Raw genomic sequence first — 25442 nt, forward strand, 5'->3', positions numbered from 1 at the left:
AACCATGCTGAACACCCTCTCTGATGATGCATTGATGTGTGGCACGCACAAAAGTGCTTTCATCAAATGCACTCGATGGCAGTATTGTCCTGTTTAAGAGTGTCACAACATTGCTGTTTACGGCAGACGAACTGCTTTACGGTATACAAAAAAGTGACTGCTGTTGTTTTGTGTTGTTGCCACGCTGGGAGGACGTTAATGAAACTGCCTAACAATAAACCCACATAAGAAACCAAGAACTCGCCCTCCATCATTCTATAGTTATAACGTGATTGGGCAGGTACGCTTTTTTATATTGTGGAGGACCTGAGTCCGCCTGAATTTCGGGAGATTTTCGGGAGAAAATTTGTCCCGGGAGGTTTTCGGGAGAGGCGCTGAATTTCGGGAGTCTCCCGGAAAATCCGGGAGGGTTGGCAAGTATGTGTAAGATCCACTCAGGAATGGGGCCCTATAAATCCCTTCCCTACTGTATGTCTTGCCTCCTAAGGATTACACAAAAACATGTGGTATTGTAAGTTGTTTAAGACCACATTTCAGTAAAAAGAAAAAAAAAACTATTTCTGTCTGCTTGCTGTCAATTTACTTAATAAAAATGCGAACTCCGTTTTTCAACGCCTAATTTTCGGACCTCTAACTGTTTTAAAAGTGAGAATCGATTCTGAATCGCACAACGTGAGAATCGCGATTCGAATTCGAATCGGATTGATTAATTAAAAAAACCCATAAAAAATAATAAAATAAATGAATAAATAAAAAATGATTTTTTAAAAATGAGAATCGATTCTGAATCGCACAACGTGAGAATCGCGATTCAAATTCGAATCGATTTTTTCCCCACACCCCTACTAAGTCTAAATAGTGCTAGTGTACCTAATGTAGTGGTCATAGAGTGCATATTTAAGACTAGACCTGTTTAAAAGGGAGCCTGCTTTTCATTCATACAAATGACAACAAATACATATTATTTATGATATGACAACTAAAAAAAAATCCACCACGAATGAAATCCTAACATTTTGTTGCATCAAAGGGGATGAAAAACAAAACAAAAAAAACCAATCTCTTTTGACTTGTAAGCATGCCGCAGCAGCCAACAGTGCACGCTGGATTAAAGCGCACGTGCACTAATAACAATGACCGTTGGCTCGACCGTGAACGCGCGCTCCTTCACACTCGGTCATTGCCGTCTGTTGACGTCTCTTCACAGCATGTCCGCCAGCCCGTGTGCGTCTTTCGTCGTGTTGAAGAGCCTCTTCATGTCTGCACTGCTGTTGATGTCTCGCTTCTAAAGTTAGCTTTTTTTTTTTTTTTTTTTTTTTGCTGCCGCCTGCTTCCACACCGAATGGATTGCTCCGGTTGAGCCCCGCGTCTGCTGGGATGCTGCGCTGGACGGTTTTTTTCGCCCACCCTCTCCTGCGTCTTGTCCGCATGCTGGAAAGCGCCTGACCGGGCGATGAAAAGTAGCCACTGAAAAAAACAACAAATAAACAGTTTTATTTTGGCGGGAAAGGACGAAGAAAGTTGAAGGAGGAGGAGGATTATGCAGTGAACGCTGCACATACCTGGGATATAGGTAGGTGTTATTTCGGAATATTCCTATGGCAACGATGCTTACCGTGTTCGCCGCTAGTGGGGTATGCGGTTTATGACGTGTGCGTGTTATGACATTGAGGTGTCTTTCACGGATAATTATATTCGCAGGCATGAATGGCGAGCCTGCACTTGACTGACAATGGTCACATGGTGCCCCTTTTTTGCTTGTGTGCGCTGCAGGGCACTATGTGTGTGTGTTCTTGCATCTCTACCCTCCTTGAGACATCAACAAGGAAAAGTACCGTCCATATGAGGACCAGTGAACAAGTTAGGACCAAAATCACGGTCCCCAATACGGAAAACCATTGCATCTAATAGAGCAGTGGTTCTCAAATGGGGGTACGTGTACCTCAGTGACGTGCGGTCACTAGAGGCAGGTGAGGCCCCGTCTCACCTGCCATCATGGAAAGAAAAAAAAATGTAAAAAGAAAACAAATTAATTAAATTGTTATATGTATTCAGTGATTATACTATAAAGTTATTTTCCATTTAACTTCACCAGTTTTCGATTATTTTTATTCAAAATCGCTGAATTTTCACATTTGCCGTTCAAATACTGAGAAGAGACGGTGCTGTGATCTGCAGCCAGTTGAGGCACGTCACTCAGTTGTGCCTCAACATGGATTGCGGACTCGGCTAACTGCTGGCCTGCTGTGCAGTGAGACCGTATTGCTATATGAATTATATTATACATTTCCATAGTTTAGTTAGCTGAGGTATATAATGTACAGTGTATTTTGTCAACAACTGTATGTGTGTAACGTATTTCTTGTGCTGAGCGATCATAAAACGGCTGCAAAAGACGCACTGGCTGAGGCTCGCCTCCTGCACCCCCGCCGTAGAATGCACGGCAACCCCTGACGGGAGTGTTTTATCAACTAAAGCCCACACTTAAACTTTCCACGTGCAAGATTGAATCTATTTAAAAAAGTTATTTCATAAGAAATGGGCTTCACGGTGGCAGAGGGGGTTAGTGCATCTGCCTCACAATACGAAGGTCCTGAGTAGTCTTGGGTTCAATCCCGGGCTCGGGATCTTTCTGTGTGGAGTTTGCATGTCCTCCCTGTGACTGCGTGGGTTCCCTCCGGGTACTCCGGCTTCCTCCCACTTCCAAAGACATGCACCTGGGGATAAGTTGATTGGCAACACTAAATTGGCCCTAGTGTGTGGATGTGAGTGTGAATGTTGTCTGTCTATCTGTGTTGGCCCTGCGATGAGGTGGCGACTTGTCCAGGGTGTACCCCGCCTTCCGCCCGATTGTAGCTGAGATAGGCTCCAGCGCCCCCCGCGACCCCAAAGGGAATAAGCGGTAGAAAATGGATGGATGGATATTTCATAAGAAGCCAAAAAGTGCAAAAACGATAACGTTCGTGTTGGAGGAGTTGTGAATGACTGCAGGGCCACAACATTAGGTACACCTGCAGTCTAATTCACAACTCCTCCAACACGAACATTATTGTTTTTGCACTTTTTGGCTTCTTATTAAATAACTTTTGTAACCTATTTTTATGGGCTTTCCTCTTTGTGATGTTAAGTTCCTGATATGCGCTGTTATACAGTATATGCCTTGAGCTCTTATTTTGAAGGCGCTAAGAGCGGAAGTGATGACACGTTGGAGTGGAGCGGAAGTTTTTGAAAGAAGGTAAATAAAGTGGTCCTTGTGTAAACTGGAGCCTCCGTGTTTGTTATTTTGTAGTTTCATACAGTATAGGCGACATTTATAAACCCTCGGATAGACCTTTTTTAAATAGATTCAATCTTGCACGTGGAAAGTTCAAGTGAGGGCTTTAGTTGATATAACACTCTCGTCAGGGGGTGCATTAATCCAGCACAACAGCGGCTCATGGACTTATTTTATAAGTAAAGGTAAGACCTTAATAACGTTTTTTTAATTAAATGTGTTTTTTTGTGTGCTACAGTTTGTATGTGTAAAGTTAAAGTTAAGTTAAAGTACCAATGATTGTCACACACACACACTAGGTGTGGTGAAATTTGTCCTCTGCATTTGACCCATCCCCTTGATCACCCCCTGGGAGGTGAGGGGAGCAATTTTTGGTGATTTAACCCCCAATTCCAACCCTTGATGCTGAGTGCCAAGCAGGGAAGAATGCTGGTATGAGCTTTTAAACATAACCCGTTAACTGCTGCCAATCAAATGGTGAATAAGATACTCTTTAGGGTTCATATGTTTGTAAATCTGACTGTGATGAAGTCAGTGCCTCACCAGCCATCAACCTCACCGCACGTCACTGGTGTACCTAGGGCTGGGCGATATGGCCTTATTTTAATATCGCAATATTTTAAGGCCATATCGCGATACACGATATATATCTCGATATTTTGCCTTAGCCTTGAATGAATAGTTTATGCATACAATCACAGCAGTATGATGATTCTATGTGTCTACATTAAAACATTCTTGTTCATACTGCATTAATATATGCTACTTTAAAACTTTCATGCAGAGAAGGAAATCACAACTAATTTTTTTCATACGGTGTTGATCTGGAAATTGCCTCTGCATTTTGATGGTGTGGGCCTGTGGCACCAAACGGAGATATTGACGTGCGGAGTAAGCCCTCTTCCTTGTCTAGCGGGTGACTTTTCAAATGATGCTACATATTAGCAGTGTAACCGAGTGTCCTGGGTTCGCCTATACCGGGGGTCGGCAACCTGCGGCTCTAGATCTTTAGCGCCGCCCTAGTGGCTCTCTGGAGCTTTTTAAAAAATGTATGAAAAATGGAAAAAGATGAGGGGAAAAAAATATATTTTTTGTGTTAATATGGTTTCTGTAGGAGAACAAACATGACACAAACCTCCCTAATTGTTATAAATCACACTGTTCATATTAAACATGCTTCACTGATTCGAGTATTTGGCGAGCGCCGTTTTGTCCTACTAATTTTGGCGGTCCTTGAACTCACCGTAGTTTATTTACATGTATAACTTTCTCTGACTTTCTAGTGTTTTATGCCACTTCTTTTTCTGCCTCATGTTGTCCACCAAACTTTTAATGTTGTGCATGAATGCACAAAGGTGAGTTTTGTTGATGTTATTGACTTGTGTGGAGTGATAATCAGACATATTTGGTCACTGCACGACTGCAAGCTAATCGATGCTAGCATGCTATTTAGGCTAGCGATGTGTACATATTGCATCATTATGCCTCATTTGTAGCTATATTTGAGCTCATTTAGTTTCCTTTAAGTCCTCTTAAGTCAATTTATATCTCATGACACACTATCTGTATGTAATATGGCTTTTTATTTTTTGCGGCTCCAGACAGATTTGTTTTTGTATTTTTGGTCCAATATAGCTCTTTCAACATTTTGGGTTGCAGACCCCTGGCCTATACAGTGTACTTATCTATTAAAATAATAAACGGGAGACATTAGAGCAAGTTCGGTAGCCACCGCGTCTTTAATGTCAACATCACACACCTCCTTCCACAACCACACACACCCTACGTCACAGCCCTACGGCAACAACTCTGGAGGGACAAAACTCCTCCTCCTTACCTAACACACTCCGGTAACTTGGGACACCCTGAACTGTTTGTTACAGCAGTAATGCTACTTTTTATAGCAACGCTTTTTTCTAAAAATAGCAACAATTCAAAAATCCTTTATAAATATATTTATTGAATAATACTTCAACAAAATATGAATGTAAGTTCATAAACTGAACATCAAATCAAGTAGGCTATTCCATTCTTTACAATGAAACAATGCAATATTCAGTGTTGACAGCTAGATTTTTTGTGGACATGTTCCATAAATATTGATGTTAAAGATTTTTTTTTTTGTGAAGAAATGTTTAGATTTAAGTTCATGAATCCAGATGGATCTCTATTACAATCCCCAAAGAGGGCACTTTAAGTTGATGATTACTTCTATGTGTAGAAATCTTTATTTATAATTGAATCACTTTTCAACAAGTTTTTAGTTATTTTTATATCTTTTTTTCCAAATAGTTCAAGAAAGACCACTACAAATTAGCAATATTTTGCACTGTTATACAATTTAATAAATCAGAAACTGATGACATAGTGCTGTATTTTACTTCTTTATCTCTTTTTTTCAACCAAAAATGCTTTGCTCTGATTAGGGGGTACATGAATTAAAAAAATATTCAAAGGGGGTACATCACTGAAAAAAAGTTGAGAACCACTGTAATAGAGAATGTCTCATTTGCACCCCTGGTGGTGAAATCTATCAAAATTAGGGTGGTCCCAAAAAGGAGGTTTTTTTTTTTCAAATTGACTGTCGTTTTTGTGGTCAACATATGAAATAACAAGTGTGTGTGTAAAAAAAAAAAAAAAATGAAAGTGCTCCACCTCTGGCTGACATATGTATAACAAGTGTGTGTAAGAAATTGAAATGCGCCCCCTTTGGCCAAAATTGATAAACATAAACAATTATCTATATCGAGACCTACTGTAATAACATAAAGTAAATAATGAAGATTAAAAACCAATGGCAAACAAAAAATTCAACAAAATAAAAGATGAACTAAAAGCAGTGTTTTTCTCACAATGTGTCGACTTTTTTCTTATAAAATTGGGAACAATTTCTCAAGTTCTTTCCGTTTCTGTATTATTGCAATATTTTCTCGTAAAATGATTACTTTTTAATGCAAAACGGTAAAATTTGTCATATATAATTCTGACTATTTTCACAATATTGCCAATGTTTTTGTTTTTCTTGTAAAATAGTGACAATTTGAGTAAAATGACAACATTTGTCATAATTTTGCCAAGCAAAATTCCAAATATTGTTATAATATTGCCAAAATGTTCAAGTTTTCTAATACAATTGTGACTTTTGTCGAGTAAAATTACGACTCTTGTCATAGAATTGCCAAAATGTTAAGCTTTTCTTGTAAAATTGCGACTGTTATTGAATACAATTCCAACTTTGATCATAATATTGCACAATGTTCTGTTTTTCTTGTAAAATTTTTACATGAGTAAAATTACGACTTTTATTATAATACTGCCAAAATTCTAAGTTTTTCTTGTGAAATTCCAACTCATTTTACACAACAAGCTTTTTTATATTTGCATAGTACGTATATATTATTAATGTTGTATGTACAAATCTTTATATGTCTAGAAAGGGCAGTCCTAAAGAGGTAGGCATTTTTCTGAGGTCCCAAGAAGGTAACAAATACAAGAATGTGTGTGTGTTAAAATGTGATGTGTCCTAAAGCTGGGATTTGGGAGGCAGCAAACATGCACACTTGCCATCACATGCACCAGATTAAACCAAGTGAATTTTAAAATGATTTATTGGAACTGCAAATGTTGATTGTAGAAGTGAGTTGATCATCTGATTAAGATGCCTTTAACTCTCTTTGACTGATCTTATTAGCATCCCACCATACCCACCTCTTCCATGTTACATACTGCATGGTCTCAGGTTATGTCTACACTAAGCCGGACAACCCCTTAAACGAATCATTATTTAGCCTAAGCATCGTGTCAGCCACACTAAATCAACGTTTAAGGTCCTCCTCCTTGTATAATTTTTTATACGGGTAAGTGCGCCGTGCATTTCTTGAATCTCCGGCTCTTAGCTTTGTATAGACTCATTTATCGTTTCATTAAAAAAACATCCAAACACCTCCCTTAAGGTTTTATATACAGTACACGTGTATGTCTATTAGAGATGCGCGGATAGGCAATTATTTCATCCGCAACCGCATCAGAAAGTCGTCAACCATCCGCCATCCACCCGATGTAACATTTGATCAGAACCGCACCCGCCCGCACCCGCCCGTTGTTATATATCTAATATAGACGATGCAAGGCATTAGTGAGGTTATAAAGCTTTTGCCTGTTAAAGAAAGGAGATTGATAAAGTTAAAAAAAAGTTAAAGTACCAATGATTGTCACACACACACTAGGTGTGGCGAAATTATTCTCTGCATTTGACCCATCACCCTTGATCACCCCCTGGGAGGTGAGGGGAGCAGTGGGCAGCAGCGGTGGCTGCGCCCGGGAATCATTTTGGTGATTTAACCCCCAATTCCAACCCTTGATGCTGAGTGCCAAGCAGGGAGGTAATGGGTCCCATTTTTATAGTCTTTGGTATGATCCAATGCAGCACAGACATTCGCGTGCCACGCTGTCACGACCCAGACGCACACCAGTGCGCAATCATATGGGAGCCGCGCTGAGCGCACCTCCAAGCGCGTCTCGCTGCCGGCGACGGCCGGGTATGGGCGCCATCCATTTTCAGGGCTAGTTGATTCGGCAGGTGGGTTGTTACACACTCCTTAGCGGGTTCCAACTTCCATGGCCACCGTCCTGTCTATATCAACCAGGGTGAGCCCCACCCCTTTCGTGAGCGCACTGCGCGCGGAGTGACCCCTGTTACGCGCCCCCGGCAACAGGGGTGGCGGGCAGGTAAGCTGCGCGGGCGGAGCGCGCGGAGTGACCCCTGTTACGAGCCCCCGGCCACGGGGGTGGCGGGCAGGTAAGCTGCTTACCTGCTGCGCGTGACGCTGGCCGCGGCGAAGGCGGACGAGGCGGGGTGTCGGTGCGGTGGGCGCGGTGGTGACCCTGGACGTGCGTCGGGCCCTTCTCGCGGATCGCCTCAGCTACGGCTCCCGGTGGGGCCCTCTCGGGGGAAGGGGCCTCGGTCCCGGACCCCGGCGAGGCGTCCCTTCTCCGCTCCGTAAAAGTGTCCATCTCTTTTTCTTTTTTTTTCTTCTGTTGTGGCATATGCCGCAGGTGCCTGCTCGTTTTTCGTATGTGGGTAACAACATTTAACTATGTATATATATTTCCGAATTGGTTTAACTGCCACCCGCCTGAATCTATTTAAAATCTTTTTTTTTTAAATTTCCACCGCCCGACCCGACCCGACCCGCGGATCAAATCTAATTTTTTTTAATTTCATCCGCCCGATCCGCGGATAATCCGCGAACTCCGCGGTTGTGCCCGCAAACCGCGCATCTCTAATGTCTATGTATGTGTATATAGCGCATTCATTTAAAAAACACATCACAATGTTTGCTTTTTTCCCCCATCATTGATTATTACTCACTGCAGACTTCATGAGAGCCAACAAACATAATAAAAAAATCACTTATTGTATAAGGTCTGCTATCATTAAGAGCCAACTGCTAGGATGTTCATATATTCTCATTTAGATGAAGAATGTCTCATAAGCCACACGTAGAAAAGGGGGGTGGAACCAAGCGTCTTTTTGTGACGTTTTTGCCATTACTGAGTCTAAATTGGCTGTCAACGTGTAACAACTTGTCGCAATACATTCTCATCCTCTACTATCCAGGTGAGAAGCATGATAAAAGATCTAGAACAGTGGTTCTTAACCTGGGTTCGATCGAACCCTAGGGGTTCGGTGAGTCGGACTCAGTGGTTCGGCGGAGGTCAAGACACACCCGACTCATCATGTAAATAAAAACTTCTACCTATCGGCGTATTACGGATACGGCAACAGCAGAAGTCAGACTGATTTGCAGGTGTGTAATTTGTTGCGAGTTTATGCACTGTGTTGGTTTTGTTCTTTGAACAAGGAGATGTTCATGCCCGGTTAATTTTGTGCACCAGTAAAAAAACATGGTAACACTTTAGTATGGAGAACATATTCACCATTAACTAATTGCTTATTAACATGCAAATTAGTAACATATTGGCTCTTGACTAGTCATTTTTAAGTACTTATTAATGCCTAATTCGGCATGGCCTTATTATAACCCTAACCCTCTAACCCTAACCAAATAACTCTAAATTAAGTCTTTGTTACTTAGAATATGTTCCCCAGACTAAAGTGTTACCAAAAACATATAACTTTGTCTTGAATTTGAAAAAAAACAACATTTTGTTTTTCACTAAGGAAGGGTTCGGTGAATGCGCATATGAAACTGGTGGGGTTCGGTGCCTCCAACAAGGTTAAGAACCACTGATCTAGAATAAAGTTTGATGAGCAAGGAATCGAGAAAGCAGTTGATCAGTCAATCATGTCAACTTTGGCACACAAGCTCGTGATCACAGCGCCGCTATAAATAGTTTGTCTCTGTTAGCGCTTATAACAACAATATCAATAATACTTGGTTAATATTCATGTCAAGAAATGTAAATGACATATTGTTGGCGTTTTTTTGATGTTATTTTATTGGGTTTTATAGTCGGAATAGAGGACTTCCCATTGGCTGTAAGCGCACTTTTATTTCCGTTTTAGAGTTACAATAGGGGTGGGGGGGTATTTTTCTGATTGGCCGAAATGTTGTGTAAATTCTTTTATATCATGTTCTGGTCGAGTCCTCAATTACAGAATGATTACCAGGCTCAATATTACATTGTATTAATTAACAGAGAAGGTTCAAGCATTGTCATGCAGGTAGAAAATGGATGGATGGATGTGAACTATGCGATTAATCACAATTAAATATTTAAATCTCCCTAATTATTACGCATTATTAGGTAGCCTATACATGTGTACTGCAGCAGCATATACAAAGTATTTCAGGGATACTAATCCGGCACGGCAACTGCTTTGCTTTACTGCAGCTCTTCGTGTGGCACAGACTATTCTCTATCCTCTTTGTGTGTCCCTGCAATGAAACTAGACTGTACTTAGTTTGCGTTCTTTAATCTCTCCCTCAATCACACAAATATGCTTCTACTCTAACAGACTGTTTCCATATCGATAATTTCAGCAGCTTTTTTTCAAAGTGATTCACAAACACATTAAGCACTACGAGCTAGAAGAGCTGCCACTTATGTTCATTAAGTTGTTTTACAATATTATGCTTATAGTAATATTACTAGTAGTTGTGACATGTGGTGGACTGGGATGTTTATTAACATTTTGTGAAAGTTTTCTGATTTCATGTTCTTATTTTATATCCCTGAGGCTCTGTTCTAATATGCAGAATAAAACACACAGTATTGGTCGGATATACTTAGACCCAAATTAGGCTTCATTAGATATGAATCGGATATCTGGCAATGTGGCTGCAGTGTAAGCGGACGGACTGGATATGCCCCGTCAGTCAGAGATAACAGATCGATAACATTTAAGTGTGTTTCCTGATGTTGTCTCTTCCGTCTCTGTGCAACTTGTAATTGTTCACCTGTCTTTTTATGTTTTGTTTGATGCTCAGTAAATATATTGATAGGGGCCACATGCAAGTAGATGTCATTAGGCAGTGAAACTTATCAGATATAGACACCTAATCATATTTTGGCATAACATTGGTGCAGTGTAAATCCGGCCGAGAGAATAACAGCAAATGCAACCAATCCTAACAAATTAGCAACATGTAACAATATAGCAACTCTTTATTGCTCGAACAGCACACATGTCGTCCTTCCGGTTTCTGTGTATGTACAGCGCTCAGTCTTCTGGGTCCTGTAGTATATAAACATTTAGCGACACAACAGCATGCTCACTTCTTAGTTTACAGGAATTTATACATTTAGTCGCCTTGTAGAAATTGGATGGATGGATAACATAATAAAGAACAGGTTTTCATTTGTAATGCTAACTGAGCAAAGAGACAACATTTACATGACAGTCATATTAAAGTGTGATGATAAGTTCTCAACAATTACCGTCTTTTTGTTCTATTGGCACCGTAGTGTTTGTTTTTTTAACAATAAAGTACTTGTCGCTCTCACTGTGCTTGTCCGCTGCGCTTTTTGGGATCCACGACAGTAATCCACATAATATACGTGTAAAATCCCGCTGGGTAGCAACTAGGGTTGTACGTATACCAGTATTAGTATAGTACTGCGATACTAATGAATCGTATTCGGTACTATACCGTCTCTAAAAAGTACCGGTCAACCAAACCCCTGCCCCTCCCGTCGTCATCATGACATTGCTGGGTTTACAAACTAGCAAACTAGACTTTAGCTAGCGCCGCGGCTAAAGTCCATCCGCAGTCTGCAGTGTTGTAGCTACTTCTAAATCACTAATCCTTGCCTCCATGGCGACAAAGTAAGTTTCTTACAAGTATCATCCCTGCAAGACGAGGAATAGCTAAACTGCTTCACTACACACCGTAGCTCAATGTAAACAAACGCCATTGGTGGATCTACACTTAACATCCACTGTAATGATACCTAGTACAGGAGCGTATCTAGTCGATACTACTATGATTACATCGATATTTTTTAGCACCACAAAATTTTCTTTCTTTTTTTTTTTAAATTTATGTTATGTTTATAAACTCAGGAAATATGTCCCTGGACACATGAGGACTTTGAATATGACCAATGTATGATCCTGGAACGACTTGGTATCGGATTGATACCCAAATTTGTGGTATCATCCGAAACTAATGTAAAGTATCAAACAACAGAAGAATAAGTGATTATTCCATTTTAACAGAAGTGTAGATAGAACATGTTAAAAGAGAAAGTAAGCAGATATTAACAGTAAATGAACAAGTAGATTAATAATTCATTTTCTACCACTTGTCCTTAATAATTTTGACAAAATAATAGAATGGAAAATGACACAATATTTACTGCATACGTCAGCAGACTAAATTAGGAGCCTTTGTTTGCTTACTTACTACTAAAAGACAAGTTGTCTTGTATGTTCACTATTTTATGTACGGACACACTTGCAATAAGAAACCTATGTTCAATGTACCGTAAGATTTTTTTGTTAAAATAAAGCCAATAATGCAATTTTTTGTGGTCCCCTTTATTTAGAAAAGTATCAAAGTACCGAAAAGTATCGAAATGCATTTTGATACCGGTACCAAAATATTGGTATCGGGACAACACTAGTAGCGACTTATAAAACTATTTTTGGAAGTGTTGTGAACGCAGGGCGCTGGTACGAATGTCCGCTTGTGTTCAATAGAAACGAGGCAGCTGCAGCCAGGCATGGAAGAAAACTCTCCATGGCAACACTGCTGTAACTTTTATTAATAGAGAAATGTTTCTCTGCTTGCATCAAGCCCAGTTAATGTCCCGGCCCCGAGAGCCGTAAGGCCACCGTGATTGGTAGGTTCGTTCAGCTCCACACACAACACTGTAAAGTGCCATTCATGTAAAACTTGCAGGCCACACTAACATGAGACTTTAATATTAAGGTGGGCGCTGCAAAATATTGTCTCGGGGGCTGCGAGTTTGAGACCCCTAATGTTGTGTGTTTGAAGGTTAAGACTGTATCTGGATAGTGCTAGAAACAACAAATCATCGGACAGTGTGTTGGAGAAAAGGCCCACGGATTAACGTTAGGTCCCATAGTCCAGCAGTCATCATCAATTTATGACATGACAGCACAAAGAGTATGAGGCACCCTCCTGAGATCACACTTCTACCTTGCCATACCGTATCTCTCTGTACCTTCTCCACCTGCTCAACCTTTGGGTCTCGTTGTGTGTGTGATCTGTCACTCTCTGTAGTCTTGTATTCTCTCTTCCCTCTGTCCTGCGTTTTTGCCAGGGTTTTACAATTCAAAAGGAAATGCAAGACCTGTGCAATCTCTATGCACTTAAAACTACTATGACTAAACGTAGAAGACAATATGTTTGCCTTTTTATGTTTGCATTTTTGCTCTCAGACAAATAAACTCACCAAGACAAGCACTTTCTAGTCAGGCATCATTAGGATCTGTGTGTGTCTGTTTCGCTTGCATATGTGTGAGCACTAATAGGAGCGCACTCTGGACAGCAGCAGGCCATGTCAACCACAATCTCCAGACAAGCCCTCAGGGTGTCCTATTTGGCACACATCCATCAAACTTCTCACATAAACACAGATGCAAATACACACGCACACAACGTCACACACACACTTATAGTGCAAATATAAACAAACGGACCATAGTGCTTTCAACCTGATGGAAGAGTTGTGTCATTTAAGGTTCTCAGAGTCCCGGTGTCCTTGCCGGACCTTTACAACCGTTCCATAAGATTAACTGTCTGCTGTCAGCATGGAGATTAGTATTTCCCAAACCTCCTTTGTGGGGACACTCTTTTTTTTTTTTGGAACTGACAAACCATTCATGACCTAGTTCTTAATGAAGCTTTGCCCATTAAATACTATGCAAGTAATACTCAGTCAAGATTGCCTTTGTTATTGAAACATTATAGTTATACACTTAAGCCCAAAATGCTAAAGTAAATGTTGACTTTGAGTTAGTTAATTGGGTAACTTCGAACTGGAAGTGAAACATGACTGAAAAAATGAAACACTGTATGTAGTTGTGCTGTATAGAAGTTGTTATATATCAGTGTTGGCGTCAACAGCGCTTTTCTGTCTTTTTACACATTGAAATCAGAAGGACGCGAAATTCCGGAAGTCCGCGCGTGCCCTGGACGCAGATTTTTTTTTTTTTTTTTTACCGTTTATCGCTTTCTGCCTGTGTTTTGTTTTCTTTAAATTTGCCAGGTCAAATTATTACTGGTCAACTTCAAAGTAATGCATTTTCCTGTACAATTTCTTAAATTTTGATTTGCCGAAAGTTTTATCGATTGCAAATACTGCATTTCCGGTATTAGGACTCCTGGGTGTTATTGTTTTCGTCATGGCGAGGAATAAACCCAAGAAGCGAAGCTTCAATGAAAAGTGGCTTCAGGAGGCACTTTTCAGCAAATGGCTCACTTATCGATGGCACGATGTTTTGCATGCCATGTAAATGGCCTAAGAAAAAGATCACCTTTACGACCGGGTGCACTGATTTTCAAAGATCCAGCCTCACCAGGCACCAGTTCACAGTTCCGCTCTTTGGTCAGAATGACGAGGCCGTCGATTTGTTACAACTCTTTATTTATGTTTTCCACAAAGCCAAGAGGACATCCACCATGCTATTAAGACTCCTGAACATGCTAGCGGTCCCTCTCCTAACTTGCCCACTCACTTACACACGTCACTCACCCCACATATTGCCATACTTACAGGGGAACACACAGTTTATGGCCATCACAGAGCCAGAGATGAAATGCTAGAGGCATTGAGTGCCACTGTAAAAAATGAAACTTACTTGCAAAATTCTAAGTTTGTTGGCATTATTTGCCATGAAAGCGTAGATGTAGATGTGGTATTCTATCCACCATAAGTATTTCAGGGTAGCATCAATCAGATTGTCAGTATGGATCTGGAAACCTAGAGTCCTGCCTGAAGTGGTAAACCCCGGCATCTATTCATCTTGTGTTTTGGGTTCTTGTACTACCATGAGTTGGGCCTCTGCTGGATCTCAGTCCAGCCTTTTCCAGCCACGGGTATGTTTTGCTAATGTCAATGTGTCGGTGGTACATGCCATGCAGGGGCTTGTCTTTCCGTAACAGCCCATCTGGCTCCTCCTCTGAAATGGGTTTCTGTTGCCTAAAGCATTCACTCAGCTGGTCACAGGGTTTGATTGATTGATTGATTGAAACTTTTGTTAGTAGATTGCACAGTGAAGTACATATTCCGTACAATTGACCACTAAATGGTAACACCCCAATAAGTTTTTCAACTTGTTTAAGTCGGGGTCCACTTAAATTGATTCAAGATACAGATATATACTATTTTCATAATACAGTCATCACACAAGATAATCATCACAGCATATACATTGAATTATTTACATTATTTACAATCCGGGGTGTGGGATATAGAGGGGGGGGTGTTAAGTTTGGTTGGAATCAACACTTCAGTCATCAACAATTGCATCATCAGAGAAAATGACATTGGAACAGTGTAGGTCTGGTACATATGTACAGCAAGTATTGGACACAGAGAGAGAGATCAGAAATTATAAGAAAAAGTGACTACATTTGATTATTTACAATCCGAGGAGGTATGATGAGGAAGGGAGGGTGTTAGTTTAGGGTTGAAGTTGCCTGGAGGTGTTCTTTTAGTGCGGTTTTGAAGGAGGATAGAGATGCCCTTTCTTTTACACCTGTTGGGAGTGCATTCCACATTGACGTGGCATAGAAAGAGAATGAGTTAAGACCTTTGTTAGATCCGAATCTGGGTTTAACGTGGTTAGTGGAGGGGACATATATGCATAAAGGCTGTCCAAAATATCACATTTACTGTGGTAACTATTACATTGTATGGATGTAACAGTAGTACAAATACTGCAGTATGTCGGATTCAAAGTCTTCTCAATAATACCGTGACGTTTGACGGTATAAAACCCAAAACTTGTAGCACTCCTTTGAGAAGAAAAAATGTACAGATCACAAAAATGTACAGATCACATTTAAATCGGTACAGTACTCCTGGCAACTGGGAGTTGATACCGGTACTCAACGGTACCCATTTTTTGTACTTTTGAGTGTGTTCAGTCTTACACTAAAAAAATAAAACCCGGCTTCATGTACTACTTTATTTTTCCATCTCGAAAATATGTGATGAGGGTCTATGGAAGCAATTAAGGCAAATAAAACAGGATGGAGTAAAAATAAAGACCAATATTTTTTTTTTTTTCAAAAGTATTAAACTACAAATGAAAGTGAAGCAAAAAATTTACATTAACATTACAAAGTACAGTACAAGGAACCGAGCTGATAACTATTGCAAGTTAAAATCCAAAGCTAGTGTATTCTTATACATTAGGCTTTTTACCTGGAGCTGATGTCGCTGTTATTGTCACCAAATGTTAACGCCATTTTCCCCCCCGTGTTGTTGGCTATAGCCGAGTCGCTAAAGGTGCCAAATGCAGGAGTTGGTTACACTCTTCAGCCATGAGAAAAATCCTGTGTTTAACCAGGTGCTTCCTCAGATTGGAAGTATTCCTGCCACTTGCCTTAATTTTGGCGTCACAAATAATGCAGAGAGCGTCATCGGCATTGCATTTGGAAAAAACGAGCCACACCTTAGAGCGTTTTCTATTTGGCATGGTTGGGTGTTTGTCATGAAACATTGATGGGCTGCAAGATTACTCAGAGCATGTCCGCTTCGAAATTGCCTGTTTTCCTCTCAAGTGCTGGCAAGTACTCGCCACTCGCAAGTGCTAATTCAAACAGACGTGACGGCATGCACAACCAAGGCACCAAAACATGGCACCGCTGGATCTTAAGTGAATCTGTGCCCGGTAGTACCAGCTTGTTTCGGTCGGTGCCAAAAAAAGGACCGAATCCCGTGCCCACTCCTAGTGACAAAGCATCTTCGTAATGTAAGACATTTTCATTTTGTAAATGCAGTTAAACCTGATGTATAGCGTAGCGCTTTTATTTTAGTGCCGAAAAAGTGTGTCATTGGTTTGAGAAAGTGTATTGACATGTTTGGTGTTGGATCGACTGCAATACAAAGTCTCCTTTCGACCTCCTGCCAACCGTCTTTCATTTCTGTTGAGCTGTTTTGTCATCTTACTTACTAAATCAGTCACAGTAACAATCTACGTTTGTAAATGGTATGTTATCACTGCACCTTAACCGTAATCTGAACGCGAAAGTGAAGCACCACCCACCTGAACTACGTGCGCAGCAGGCAATTGCTGCAGGGATGTCACCTCTTCTCACAGCGAAAAAGAGTCCTTTCTTGTCGGGAGAACATCTTGCTTCTGCTCGCTTGTGGCTCATGAATAACAAGTGAACTACAGCCAAGCCCTATGACACTGATCAAAATGGACACGTTTGTGTTAATCAGCTGTAAAAAAAAAAGTGCTTTTATTGAAATTTATAGTTAATGCGTTATTATCGTGTTAACTTTGACAGTCTTAATATATATATATATATATATATATATATATATATATATATATATATTAGGGCTGCAACTAACGATTAATTTGATAATCGATTAATCTGTCGATTATTGCTTCGATTAATCGATTAATAATCGGATAAAAGAGACAAACTACATTTCTATCCTTTCCAGTATTTTATTGAAAAAAAACCCCAGCATACTGGCACCATGTTCTGGACATTGGGGATGCAGCATACATCAATAATAACAGAAATGTACCTCATCAGAACTGAATCAGATATTGTACACGTTTCTGTTGTGAATAATAAAGGATTCATTTTAGGCTGCTTCTGAATAATAGCATGAAATATTCCAGCACCTTCATAACGTTTAGTTATATTAAAGCGTCACCGAAATCTAAATATATTGATATAGTTTATATTGATATATTGATTCATTATGAAACGAACCTGAGATATTTCTGTCCGTTACGTTTATTTCGAAATTGGTAACCGTGCGTTTTCTCTCTCAAAACGGAGTCAAATGTGCCGGAGACACATTATCAGCCCCGCGTTGCAACAAAGGCATAACGTTAACGTTACTCACAAAAAAGCTGAACTCATGAATGCCTGTTGCCACTATGGACTTAAAAAGTTACGTACCGTGAGTTCTTCCCTTCATCCATGGCTCCAACATGTTTCCTTTTCAGGTGCTCCTGAAGCAATGTTGTACTTCCGTGCCATTTTGCAGGAAACACTCTTCTTTGAAGTCTTTAAAGTAAAGTGTTCCCACACTTTTGACGACTTAGGTCGTACACTTTTCTCCATTGAAGCAATAACCTCAAGATGTTTCAACGCTAAACGATCCGTACTGTTTTCCTGCGCTATTTTCCGAATGTTTCCGCAAAGGGGACGGCGTCGTCACGTGGGCTGCACATGACACATCATTGGCTAGCTTACCTCCACCTCATGAGACGTAGCCTCAGCGCCGCCCTGGCGCTGTTTTGTACTGTTTTTGTACTTATTTTGATTATTGTTTCTCAGCTGTTTGTAAATGTTGCAGTTTATAAATAAAGGTTTATAAAACAAAACAAAAAAACAGGAAAAAAATAATTAAAAATAAAATAAGCCTCCGCGCATGCGCATAGCATAGTTCCAACGAATCAATGACTAAATTAATTTCCAACTATTTTTATAATTGATTAGTTGTTGCAGCCCTAATATATATATATATATATATATATATATATATATATATATATATATATATATATATATATATATATATATATATATATATATATATATATGTGTATATATATATATATGTATGTATATGTGTATATATATATATGTATATGTGTATATATATATATGTATGTATATATGTATATGTGTATATATATATATATGTATGTATATATATATATATATATATATATATATATATATATATATATATATATATGTATGTATGTATGTACATATATATATATATATATATATATATATATATATATATATATATATATATATATATATATATATATATATATATATATATATATATGTATATATATATGTATGTATGTATATATGTATGTATGTATATATGTATGTATGTATATATGTATGTATGTATGTATATGTGTACATATGTGTGTATATATAATAAACCATATAGGTGCATTTAAGTACAACAACTATGGAATACCTTTAACACATTTCTTTTAATTCACTTATTCACATTGATTGACACGTTGATTTTCCACTGCTTATCCTGTTCAGGGTCACGGGTAAGCTAGAGCCTATCCAATCTACACACCCTAGGGATGCTCTCTGCCAATCTTAGAGGCAAACAAGTATTAAACAAATAAAATGTTCTACCGAACAAATCCTTTGAGAAAGGACTTGTGGAGATTAACTATTATACTGTCTCTTTTCCTGACTGCGCACAGTACTCCTTTGCTTGCAAAAATAAGGATAAGCCTCAAATTCTTGTTATCTCTGCTTCTTCTCATGTCCTCAATTTAGGTTATGTATTTCTACATTTTACGACAACACCTGTGAGGTTTGGGCAAGGGAGCATCAATCTTCATTAGACCGAAATGAGTCTGACCCTGTTGACTAAATTACTACCACAGTGTGTGTGTGTGTGTTAATATGTTTTGCTGTGTGTGTATATGTGTGTACACGTGTTCGAGTGTTGAGCGCTACTCTGGCCTGTCTGACAGATGACTGCAGTGATTTCCAGGGTTCAGCAGATTAGGGGATTAGAGACCAAAGGTTCACACAATAACCCTAATGCATTTGTGCATCACATAAACATGCACACTTGGGACAGCATACCTTTTGTTTGGGGCTGCTAATAACAAGTGTGACCCTTGTGCTACAATAGATTTTCCTTCCTATGGTGCGTACTCTTCTCATGCACACGGTCAGACAACTGGAAAAGAGCATTACAAAACCTCAAGGGTCCAATTTCACTAATGCCGTTTTCACACTGCAGGAATGACCCATGTTGGTACCGAGAGCCGAGTTAATACATTTTGTCCTTCCAAACCAATTCAGAGCCCACTCAGAGTTAGATAATGAACCAAGATGGTGGGTTGAATGTCTGCAACACAGCCAGTGTCGTTCCATTGCCAAATTCCAAGCAAATGTCTCTTTTTGACGTAAAAAACCATGCAGAATTACATGCATTGTGACAATTGTACCGATACATGTGGTCACTGATGCTATAATGTCTCACAATTTGTATTAGCTCAACGACAGTTTGGATATTTCTGACTCCTGACCTAATAATTATTCCATCATAATCTGTTAATTAAAAGCAAAAAAGGTGACATTTTTGTACACATTAGAATTTTGTAGACGGGTTTATAAACGTACAGTTATGAAGTAATGTGGACATTTTTTTATACAAAAAAATTAGAGATATTTTGATCAGGATTTTATGCTGCTGATTCTGATAACGATCATTCATGAGTGAGATCGGCCGATACAATTACCAATCAGATAACTCTAAAGCTTTCCATTTATGTATAGTTCTATTAATAGTTGAACAATATCAACACGATATTTAAACTACTTCTTTATTTACTTCTTTATTCTCTTTTATTACACACAATTGTTTGAGCAAAACAAAGTCAATAGTACAAAATAACTTAACTACTACATATTCCATGAGTTTGTAAACATTAATAAAAATACAGAAAAAGTATTGCGAGAAAAAAAAAATATTGACCTAATAACTTTAGTATCGATCATACATATGAAAGCAACACAAGCATTTCAAAAAATATGGCAGAAACAAAATAATACCATAAATAAACAAAAATAAATGTGAAAATTGTACAAGACGGCACCTTTATGGACATAAAAGGTAAACAAATATTACATTCAAGAATTGTGCAAGATTGAACCTCATGGCCAAACTGCACTTTTTGTCCATGTACTGTAGACAAAAAAATTGTGTTCTTTGATCCAGTCTTATATGTCAGAAGACACCTTTCAACTATTTAAACTGCAACTTGTCTCTGGCAACAAATGACAGGCTTGCAGTTAGTTTTTGCCATTTTTGATGAAGTAGCAAAAGCAGCCTGCCTCTGGAAGGCATCAGGTATTGTATATCTAATGGTGGTAGATGTGGTAGCTGAGGCATTGAACTTGCTCGCTGCATACCCTCTCTTTAAATAAAGGAAAAGCAAATGTATTATACTTTTTATTAGATGCTGATTATTAATATAATCTGACGGACAAATATACACAAAACAAAGTAGCAGCGGTCTTAAACAGCACACAACACACATACACCGATTATTTAGTGATGATAAGGGTCATTCTTTTTACTGACTCGGGTACCTATGAGTCACTCATCGAAGTGAATTATGTCACTCGTTTCACTCATCACATTGCACATGCGCAAAAACCTGTTCATGGCAACTGCACGCTAACTCGCCCCCAGTGACTCGATTCGTCAAGTGATATCAAGGATTATACGTCGGTCGCGTTCCCAGTCACATCAAACTTTGTGCTTCAGTCAATCAATCAATCAATCTTTATTTATATAGCCCTAAATCACAAGTGTCTCAAAGGGCTGCACAAGCCACAACGACATCCTCGGTACAAAGCCCACATACGGGCAAGGAAAAACTCACCCCAGTGGGACGTCGATGTGAATGACTATGAGAAACCTTGGAGAGGACCGCATATGTGGGTAACCCCCCCCCCTCTAGGGGAGACCGAAAGCAATGGATGTCGAGTGGGTCTGACATAATATTGTGAGAGTCCAGTCCATAGTGGATCCAACATAATAGTAAGAGTCCAGTCCATAGTGGGGCCAGCAGGACACCATCCCGAGCGGAGACGGGTCAGCAGCGCAGAGATGTTCCCAACCGATGCACAGGCGAGCGGTCCACCCCGGGTCCCGACTCTGGACAGCCAGCACTTCATCCATGGCCACCGGACCTGTGCCCCCCCCCCCCTCAAGGAAAAGGGGAGCAGAGGAGAAAATAAAATAAACGGCAGATCAACTGGTCTAACAGGGGGGCTATTTAAAGGCTAGAGTATACAAATGAGTTTTAAGATCATTTAAGTCATCATTCTACACGACAAAGCTGATGAAAACTTGAAAAAGCATGGAGGTTTACAACTTTTTTGTGTGTGACTGGGTCAAGGAAATTGGTATCAAGACGTTTCACAAACCTTGACATTTTCATTTTACAACTTTCCATCACACATTCAGCTACAAGTTGACTTACCTTGCACTCGCTGTATAGTTGTGGATGGTGGTTCCGGTGATCGCTTGTCATGTTTGAAGTGTTGCCCTCCTTCGCGGGGACTTTTTTCCTGTATTTTACCCTCGGCATCTTTTACAGTCCAAAATACGTTCAGACTTCAGATTTTGTCCGTTTACTCGGAGGGAAAATCTCCGGCGTGAGGTCCCTGGTGTTGTTTTCCCCCATATTTTCTTTGGCCAAACTTTGCAAACGGCACTAGTGCGCATGTGCCATTTTCAGAGGCACTGCTGCGTTTCCAGGAAATGAGCAGTGTCGCCTAAAATGCGTTACTAAATGACGTTTTGTCGATAAAGAAAAATTTAAACAGTATTACTGCGGTTTATTATTATACTGTTTATCCTTACATCCCTAATGGCAACATATAAGCTATAACAATAATAAGAATAACAAATTGCAAGCTGCTAGCCGCTTATCAGCCAGGGGACTAATAATAAATAGTGTCAGCCAAAGGGGATGTGTGTTTGTGATCAGCATTGAAAGGCATTAACCGGCACTTGCTATTGATCGGTGGCTGATTGATTGGCATATCCCTTAAAAAAACGTACGTTTAGTAGTTGCAGGGGACTGGTAAATCCTGCAGTAACTTTTCTAGCATATACATACAGTTTGAGTTAATATTGTGGTCCATTTTATACTTGCGCCTTCTTTTGTTACAGACTGAAAAAAACAACAGCATGCTTCACCCACATCCCAAAGCCTTTATTTCTTTGTTTTGTTGTTGTTGATTTTGATCCATTTTATACCTCAGGCAGGTTTTCAGTGCGTGATTTGTAAATAAAGTTGAAAACATGGTATTTCATGGTACGCTATTTCATCAGCTAAATTTTAAATAATACAATACATTACCCCTAAAGCATCTTATTATTTCAGAGACAACATAATGTGTGGTAATGAAAGGAGAAACTACCTTGTGTCAAAATTGATTACAGTAACAAAGAACTCTGAGCTTTAGAGAGTAGATAATGTTATTTATCTTGAAGTATAGAGAATGGGAGTTATTTATCTTGGAGTTTGGAGAAGAGGAGGGGAGTTTTTTTTTTAAATTGGTGCTACATTTGTCAGGACACGAGGAAGATCTAATGGCATCCTTTTCGTCCCTTCTGTAGTTTCAAGTAGACCTTAGGTAAGCATCTTTCTGGACATACTGATGTGTAAACCCCCTCATTTTGGCAGGGTATTATGTTTACTGACAGAACGTGGTGTGCATGTGTGTGTACCCATTATAAAAGGTGCAACATGGAACTGTAAGGTGCTGGGAAGTATTTTAACTGTCTCAAGTTGAGGCCAAATGTGTCTGTGGCTTCCCTTGGCCTCTAAGTGATGGGTTGTTAAACCGCACAGCCGTAGGGACATAAGAGAAAACAGATGCAATGGCTGTTGTGCCGCTGTTGGACCGGTGAGAAAGACTATATCTTCTTTTAAATACCGGCCTTGCAACATTTTCTTTTCTTTTTGCGTGTGCATAGCTGGGGCATATATTCAAGGCGACAAACCGCACCTTTAACAAGTTACATTAAGGCACATCACGTAGTTATATTTCAATACTACTCAGCATTTCTGAAAAGCAGCAGGAAGTAGAATCAGGTAAAATGATCTTGTACATGTTTGGTTGACAAATAATTTCTTTATTAATTACCGGTAAGTAGTAACTTTTTGGTAATGATCAATGCATGAAATGTTTAGATTTTTTGAAAATTGTATATAAAGTACCGTATTTTTCGGACTATAAGTCGCAGTTTTTTTCATAGTTTGGCCGGGCTCCAGTGCGATTTAAATATGTTTTTTTCCTTCTTTATTATGCATTTTCGGCAGGTGCGACTTATACTCCTGTGCGACTTATACTCCGAAAAATACGGTAATCTGTTTTCTTATTGTATGTTGTTTTTGTGGTTGATTGCTGATGACTGCAGACTACAATAAGTCTTTGAGTGAGTTGTCTTTTATTTCATATCATCATATTTGTTAGTATTTCTTTGATGTAAATTTGAAGTAGATTTTGCACGTGGCTCTCTAAGTTACTCAAATGTCCACGTTATTGGCGATGTTTTGTCAGATGCTTATTGATATAGACCTTTGCTCCTTTCAGATTGCTTCTCTGCCTCAGCAATGCAACTTTGTATTGTTGTTGTTGGTGAACTTTATAATACTGACGACATGTGTGTTGTTGTTATTTCTGCCATTGGATTGGATTTTATCGATGTTGTTGACCTCTACACCCAAACCCTTTGATTGCAGAATGTTGGTCACATTTTGCTCTGTTGAGACAACAACATCTTGTTCTCTTTTATTAACAGCTGCCCTACCTGGCATAATAAGGCCTGGAGACCGGCCATAATTAAAGCACGCTACCTAAAAAAACAAGGTTGAATACAACAAATATGGACAAGCTAAAGTAACAGTCATCAAGAAAATACATGAGCTGGACAAATATCAATGATAAACACAACCATGACACATCCAGGCAACATTTAATCCGATATTGAGTTGGAAACCTGTAGCTGTGTAGACCATGGAAGTACAGAATGGGAGAAAAGAGATATAGACTCTAGGGCTGCAACGATTAGTCGACATTGTCGGTGACAAATGTTATTGTTGACATTTGTCCACAATTGTATTTGTCGACAATAGTCATGACGTCATCACTCGTGTTTTTCCCAGCGGAAGTTGGTCCGCATCACCACTCGTATGAGAACATTCTCTTATTCTTGTTAAAAACATGAATACCTTGCTCATTTTACAAAGCAGACCTTGTTTTTATGGCTGTACATTTGTGATACGTGAGCATTTAAAACGAAAGCATGATGTCGGACGTCTGGAGGGAGGATGCGGACACAGCCTTGATTAGAGTGTTAGCTTGTACTTGGCTAGCTAGCTAACCAGTTTGAGACGAAGTTGTGTGAAAAATAACTTCAACCATCATTTTAGCCAAAGTCAGCCAGCTAAACTTTGTCTACATCAATTCAAGTACTTTTTAATACAGTGTCAATTTGCAATTAACAAATGCGAACCGCACATGCACCAATGTGGAGGCATCATAATATTAAACATACAATCTAGTAAATAAGCAACATTTTAGGAATTATTCAAAGATACAATGATATATTACATAGAGTCTATTAGACTGCTAAAACTGCCAGGAGTTAATCAAAATTCAACATATCAGTGTGCAGGTTTTTAAACATTGCACCATGCTTCTTTTGTTTTTGAGGAAGTTAGATTTGGTGTTTTGTTGTCTGTTTTCATTGCTGCTATTTTAACTTTTTAAAATAAATATATTAACAAGGTTAATTGTTTTTTTTTTTAGCACATTGCCTCGCCTTTCTTTTAAATGGACAACATTTTAATAGTCATTTACATTTTTGTAACAGAGCAGCATAGTTATAGTATAAATAAGTATTTATGTATAAATTAATAATCTTTGTTGTTCGTCAGAACATG

At 39.3% G+C, this 25442-nt stretch overlaps 1 protein-coding gene across 5 annotated transcripts in view; it reads left to right on the plus strand.

Annotated features, from left to right (window-relative positions):
• The first annotated feature begins 1193 nt into the window (after positions 1-1193).
• tenm2a (teneurin transmembrane protein 2a) overlaps positions 1194-25442 on the plus strand; it is a 737482-nt gene continuing 713233 nt past the window's right edge. For 4 of the 5 annotated variants that reach the window (XM_061928109.2, XM_061928108.2, XM_061928110.2 and 1 more), the window contains exon 1: positions 1195-1573. The gene's annotated coding sequence lies outside the window, so the exon portion shown is untranslated. Of the gene's footprint in view, positions 1574-25442 lie in introns of all 5 variants that reach the window. The other variant, XM_061928107.2, reaches the window with a different exon arrangement.

This window comes from Nerophis lumbriciformis, linkage group LG35 (genome assembly GCF_033978685.3).
Source record: "Nerophis lumbriciformis linkage group LG35, RoL_Nlum_v2.1, whole genome shotgun sequence".
In the NCBI taxonomy this organism is placed as follows: domain Eukaryota; kingdom Metazoa; phylum Chordata; class Actinopteri; order Syngnathiformes; family Syngnathidae; genus Nerophis; species Nerophis lumbriciformis.